The sequence below is a fragment of the Aethalodelphis obliquidens genome, unplaced genomic scaffold (assembly GCF_003676395.1).
Source record: "Aethalodelphis obliquidens isolate GAN/ISIS:26980383/991018 unplaced genomic scaffold, ASM367639v1 scaffold58, whole genome shotgun sequence".
In the NCBI taxonomy this organism is placed as follows: Eukaryota; Metazoa; Chordata; class Mammalia; order Artiodactyla; family Delphinidae; genus Aethalodelphis; species Aethalodelphis obliquidens.
Genome location: NW_020838002.1, coordinates 53,647 through 59,646, shown reverse-complemented (window position 1 = coordinate 59,646; position 6,000 = coordinate 53,647).

The window sequence follows — 6,000 nt, the reverse complement described above, 5'->3', positions numbered from 1 at the left end:
AATTTATCGTCACTCATGAGGATAAGTACAGGAAAAAAAATGTCTTTCTTCTCCCTTACATTTGTGCCTCAATCTTTTGAGACAAGAATCTTTTGAGAATTTCATAAAAGCAATGGTTCTTTTCCCAAAATACTGCACTTTCTTGAACACACGCAAAAGTGTGCATGCAATTTCGACTTGTGGATCATCCTTTTAGGGCAGAGGTCTGTGAATAAAGAGGACTGAACCCAGAGTGCCAAACTGGGATGGGAAATAAAATTACATCTCAGTTTTCACAAATCTCTAACTAAAATCAGCACTTGCTTCCATTATGAATGTAGGCAACAAACCACAGTAGATCAGCAGTATAGTTTATTTGGTCCCCAATAGAAATCACAGGTCATTTCATATCACGTATATGCTGCAGATACCTTGAAATATCATTTATTCTCATCACTACCCTGGAGTTATAATATTTATTAGACCTACCACTATATCTTGTTATTTAGTGTGCTAAGAGAAGCATATTTATTACTATTTCACTAATTTTAAAAATATTCTGAAAACTATTTCAATATAGTTGGTTTTCTTTTTTTTCGATATATTTTGACTTATTATATATTTTAAAACACTATCCCAAGAACATAAGTTTCGATATATTTTGACTTATTATATATTTTAAAACACTATCCCAAGAACATAAGTTTCTGCAGCTTGCCAAAGATATATACACGGGGGAGCAGGAGGGAGGTTAAGAAATTCTGCTTTGCGGAACAACTGACCTCAAGTTAGGAGGTTATAAGGTATAAACCTCAAGCTGACTTAGATACCTTCAAACCTTACCAGACTCATGTTTTAGAGTATCGCCTCCCAAACTCATGCTTTTTAAAAATTAATTTTTAAATTTCAATTTATTTTTCAAAAATATGTAATATATATTCACATCTTAAAATTCCAAAAATATGTAGCACACAATTCAAACTTTTTCTCTTACCTCTGTCCCTCAATCTACCACCCACCTCCACTCCCAGAGGAAATTAAGTTATCTATTTCTTGTGCCAAATGACTTTCATTTTTCTTACAAGTTTGGGAAATAAAATCTCCAAGTTAGATACTATCACAGGAAATATAAACTACATATAGTATTTAGGAAATCTGTAAATTAAAAAAAAATTGCCTGATTCTAGCATTTTTTTCCTTACCAATATATATCAGACTAAGGGGTCATCTCTTTAAGGGTGGTCATAATACCTGTTTTTAGATTGACTGTTATGATTTTTTATTATTAATTCAGAAGTCATTTATGACTTGTATATTCAAGTTGAACTACGGATATGACCACAGACTGTCATGAAAAATTACTTTGAATGTTTTTTTCCAAAATCACTTATATATCTAAAATGACTTTTTCTACAAATCAATAAAAAAAATAGTAACAGAAAAATGGGCAAAGGACAGACAATTCAGAGATAAAATACAAATGTCCAGTAAACATATAAATATATTTAAGTTCACAAGTAATACGAAAAATTCAAATTCAGATGGAACCCCTTTTATTCACTCGTCAGATTAGCAAAAAAAAAAAAAAAAAATGTAGAATATCCAGTGGTGGTGGAAGTGTGTGGGGAAATGAATGTCATCACAGCATGGTGACTGGAGTATAAGCTGGCACCACTTTTGTGAGGGCAATTAAAATTTTATGACTAAATAGTCTTCACTCAAACAATCCCATTTCTAGATAACTATTCTATAGAAATAAATGACAGGCTCACAAAAATGCATGTACAAGGATATTCATTGTAGCAATGTAAGTAACAAGAAAACTGGACAAAATCTAAACATCCTTCAATAGGGGCATTATTAAACTGTGATACATTCATACTATGGAATATTATGCATGAGTTTAAATGAATGGGGTAACCCTCTATGTACTGGGAAGGAAAGAAATCTAAGACATATCATGAAATGAAGGAATCAAGTGGCAGACGTTACTTATGTAAAAAAAGATAAGAAAAACACACAAACCTATTTGCCTATCTGTAAATATGTATGTACACAAAAGTATGGAAAAGAGTCTGGAAGGATTAATACTAAACTTAAAGTAGTGGGTGGGGGATTAGGGCACAAGAAGGGTTTTCACTATACCTGTTATTTCATTGTTATATATTGAGAATATAATCATGTATTACTTGTATAATGCAAAATAAGTTTAAATTGTCTCTTACTGATTTTAAAGAGGTCCTGCCAAATTTCATTTTTAAAATAAACACAGAATTTCAATCATTAGGTTGCTTTGGGATATGAAGGGGAAATACCTTTTCTCACAGGTATTGACCTCAAAATTCTGGACCAAGAAGGATCTTACAAGGCAGTTAGCTTTTTGTATTCATATTTGGGGAGAGTATACTCACAGCTTCTCAGCCCAGCGGTATGCCTTCCATATACTTTCATCAATGTAAGAAATAGAGTTTCCCTGGAAATTTCTGTGAAGAACCGCAGTTCATATGCTTGAATAGGTAGGAAAAGAATGTAGAGAAGGAGGAAAAGAATCATGGCCACCTTGTGGGGAATATTCAAATGCAGAAAAGACCAGATTTATAATTCCCACAGCTTATCAGCTTCCCAGTGTGCACAATTAATAAAAAACATACTGTGAGGCCACTGGCACAAACAATGAGGCATCTCCTCAGAACTTGAACTTCCTATCTGTCCAATTTCTTGGATACATAATGCCAATTACTTATTTTCCAAAATCACTTATGTGTCTAAAATGACTCCTACAAATCAATGAGAAAAATGGCAAACATTTATCAATATCAACAAATAAATATAAAGAAACCCTATGCCAGGCAACACCAAAGCTTTGGCTCAGTGCCCTCAGAATCTTTCCAGGTGTTAGCAGGCTACGGGCAATTAGAAATTATAGTAACTAATACGAAAATATCTCTTAAACATATTGCATAGGGAAAAGCACAAGTCACTGAGCAAGGAGTAAATTTATTACCTCATTAGAGGAACAAAATACAAAGGAAAGAGATCAGAAGGAAGGACACACATCAAAAGAGTAACAGGAGTTACCGTATTGGTGGTAGGGAAGTTGGGGTGGAATTTTCACATTTCATCCTATATACTTCTGTCACGTTTCTTTTTTTAAACAGTGAGAATGTATCCATGAATTAGATATGTTTAAAAGAAGCTGTTAAAAGCCTGAGGTTCAGTTTGAACCACTAACTCAGTGGATGACTGAATCTTTGGCTTTAGCATTGTCCTCTTCCCTCAGCAACAATGTAACTATTCAGTTTATAAGCACATTTTTCATGGGAGTCAGAAATAGGTCAAAATGGATACCTGTTTGCCCATCTGCCTGAGGGACATTTCCACTCAAACAGAGCCTTCTGGTTGCTTTATGCTCACCAATAAAAGATGCCTAAGACTGAACTCATCTCCCTCAAACTGACTGTGCTTCCCAACTGCTGTATTTCCACCTGTTATACCACCATCATTCTGCCCATCAACACATGTGATTTTTCTTTTTCCTGTACTACAATCCCCCAACTCTAGTCAATTACTACATCTTGTCAGTTTTTCCTCTGTAGTACTCTCAGGATTTTCATTCTACTTCCATCACAACCACATTAACTCAGCTCCTTCTCACTTCACTCCTAGATTTTGCTAAAGCATTCTATTTGGTCTCCGTGAATCAAGATTTCCTCTCTGATCGCTCTACATATGAAATCTAAAATAAGCCCCTTGTTTTAATCATTTGTCTCTCTTGCTTGAAAACATTCATTGGCTCCTCATATCTTACAGCGTAACTTTCAAACCCCCATTGTCAGTAGTCAAGGGTTTTCATAATCCTATCTTTCATTGTTGCCTAACCCAATTCTTTACAGCCAAACTAATCTATTAAATTCTGATCATCCCTGCAGTCACACCGTTGCCTAGACTGTACTGCCTATTATTTCTCTGACAAATCACAGCCAATCTTTAAGTCCCAGCTGAAGATTTAGCTTATCCATGCAGCCTTCCGTGACCTCCATACCCCTGTGAGTACAGGTTCTGGTGAAATACAGCACCTATCTGTATTTCTTTTAATAATTATATATTACCTCCATTTTAAGGCATATCCCCTTTCTTCCCACTTGTCATTGTCATGTTCTGGAGACAATACCATATACTTCTGTGGCTCCCACAGTACTTAGCCCTGGGTTGGGCACAAAATGGGTGCTACATATAGGAAGCCAGGGAACAAAGATGAGTTCTAGATATAACTGAGGGATTGAATAACAATAATAGCTAACACTAAAATATATGATAGGCACTGATAGAAGAGCTCTACCTATATTAACTCATCTAAGTCTCCCAATGAGATTGGAGTCATTAGGAGAATTAGGAGTCATCCTATGAGACGATGACTACCATAATCCCCATTTTACAGATGAGGAAATTGAGTCATAAAGCTAATAAATGGCAGACCTATGTTAAAACCCAGGTAGTCTGGCTCCGGAATCTCTACTCTTAACCACTTTGTTGTATTACCACCAATGAGATGGGGAGAGGGACATGTTGCTGTAAAGAGGATGGAGTAAAGATGGGAGAAGAGTAGATGTTAAGGAATTAAATAATGGGGTAAAAAATGGAGAAGGAAAAAATAAGGGCAATTAAAAGTAAAAGACTGGAGGAGAGGGAAAAATAGTAAGAAGGAGAATGAAGATAAGGAATCATTGACAAACAAAGGGTGGAAACAGAAAGTCAGTCAATGTGGATTGGGGAGATAAGGAGGACCCAGGAAGACCTGAAGAAAGGCTGCCGTGTCAGGAAGGATGCAGAGAACAAACGAGGAAAGGGGATTCTTACATGATGTTGAAAGTGCCTATGTAGGCATTAGGCTCTGGCTCAGGCACTCTATGGAGCTTCTGCTTTGAGCTGAGACCAACACATGACAGCATCTCATTTTTGAAGGTACAGAGCTCACATATGCTGATGTTTGTGGTGGCATGCTGTTCTGGCTGCCTTTTTTCTGGGGTATATTTTACACCAGGAAGACCTGTGGATACTGAATACTGAGTTAAAGGAAAAAGAACTGTCTCAGATGGCCTTGGTTGCTGAGATATGTTAACTCTCAGGTCCACGCGTGGAACTGTAACTTGAGTCAGGTTTGGCTGTGCAAGTGTCATCTCAGGGTGTTTTAAGGGGGAGCTATAGTCTGCTGTAGGGATGTAGAATGTCCAGCGTCCATAGTGGGTTCTGGAATTGTGGTTTGCTCTAGGTCCTCATGATGAACAATGACGCTGGATGATGTTGAATACTGACCTTGATCTTTCCTTGTAGTTGGAACTGTCACCTGCTGCTGGAATGGAGATTGAACTACAACATGCTGAGGTGCCTCTGGAGCTGATTTGGGGTCTCCTGCATGATTGGAGAAGGTAAAGTCTCCATATTGGATCCTACAATAACGGTAAGTTCCACATCCATAGGATGAATTGCGACTTGATTCAGGTTTGGCTGTTCAAGTGTCATCTCAGGGTGTTTTGGAGGGGGAGCTGTAGTCTGCTGTCGGGCTGTAGAATGTTCAGACTCTGTAGTAGGTTCTGGAGTTGTGGTAAGCTGCAGGTCTATAAGTTTAACTGTGTTACTGGGTGATGTTGGATGCTCAGCATGATTCTGATCTGGTACTGGAACTGTCACCTCGGGATACAATGGAGACTGAGCTACAACTTCCTTAATGAGCTCTCATGGCTGAGCTTGGGTATGTTGCATGGTTGGAGAAGGTTCAACCTCCATACTGGATTCCAGAGTTAACGTAATTCCAGGTCCAAAGGTTGAACTGTGACACTGGGTGATGTTGGAGGCTCAGTGTGATCCTCATCTGGTGTTGGAACTATTGGGTTCTGATATACTGGAGGCCGAGCTACAAAAACTTCCTTAGGTGGCTCTGGAGGCTGGGTTAAGTTCTCCTGTATGGTTGGAGATGGTTCTTCCTCCTTAGTGGGTTCTGGCCTTATGGTCAGTTTAAGGGCC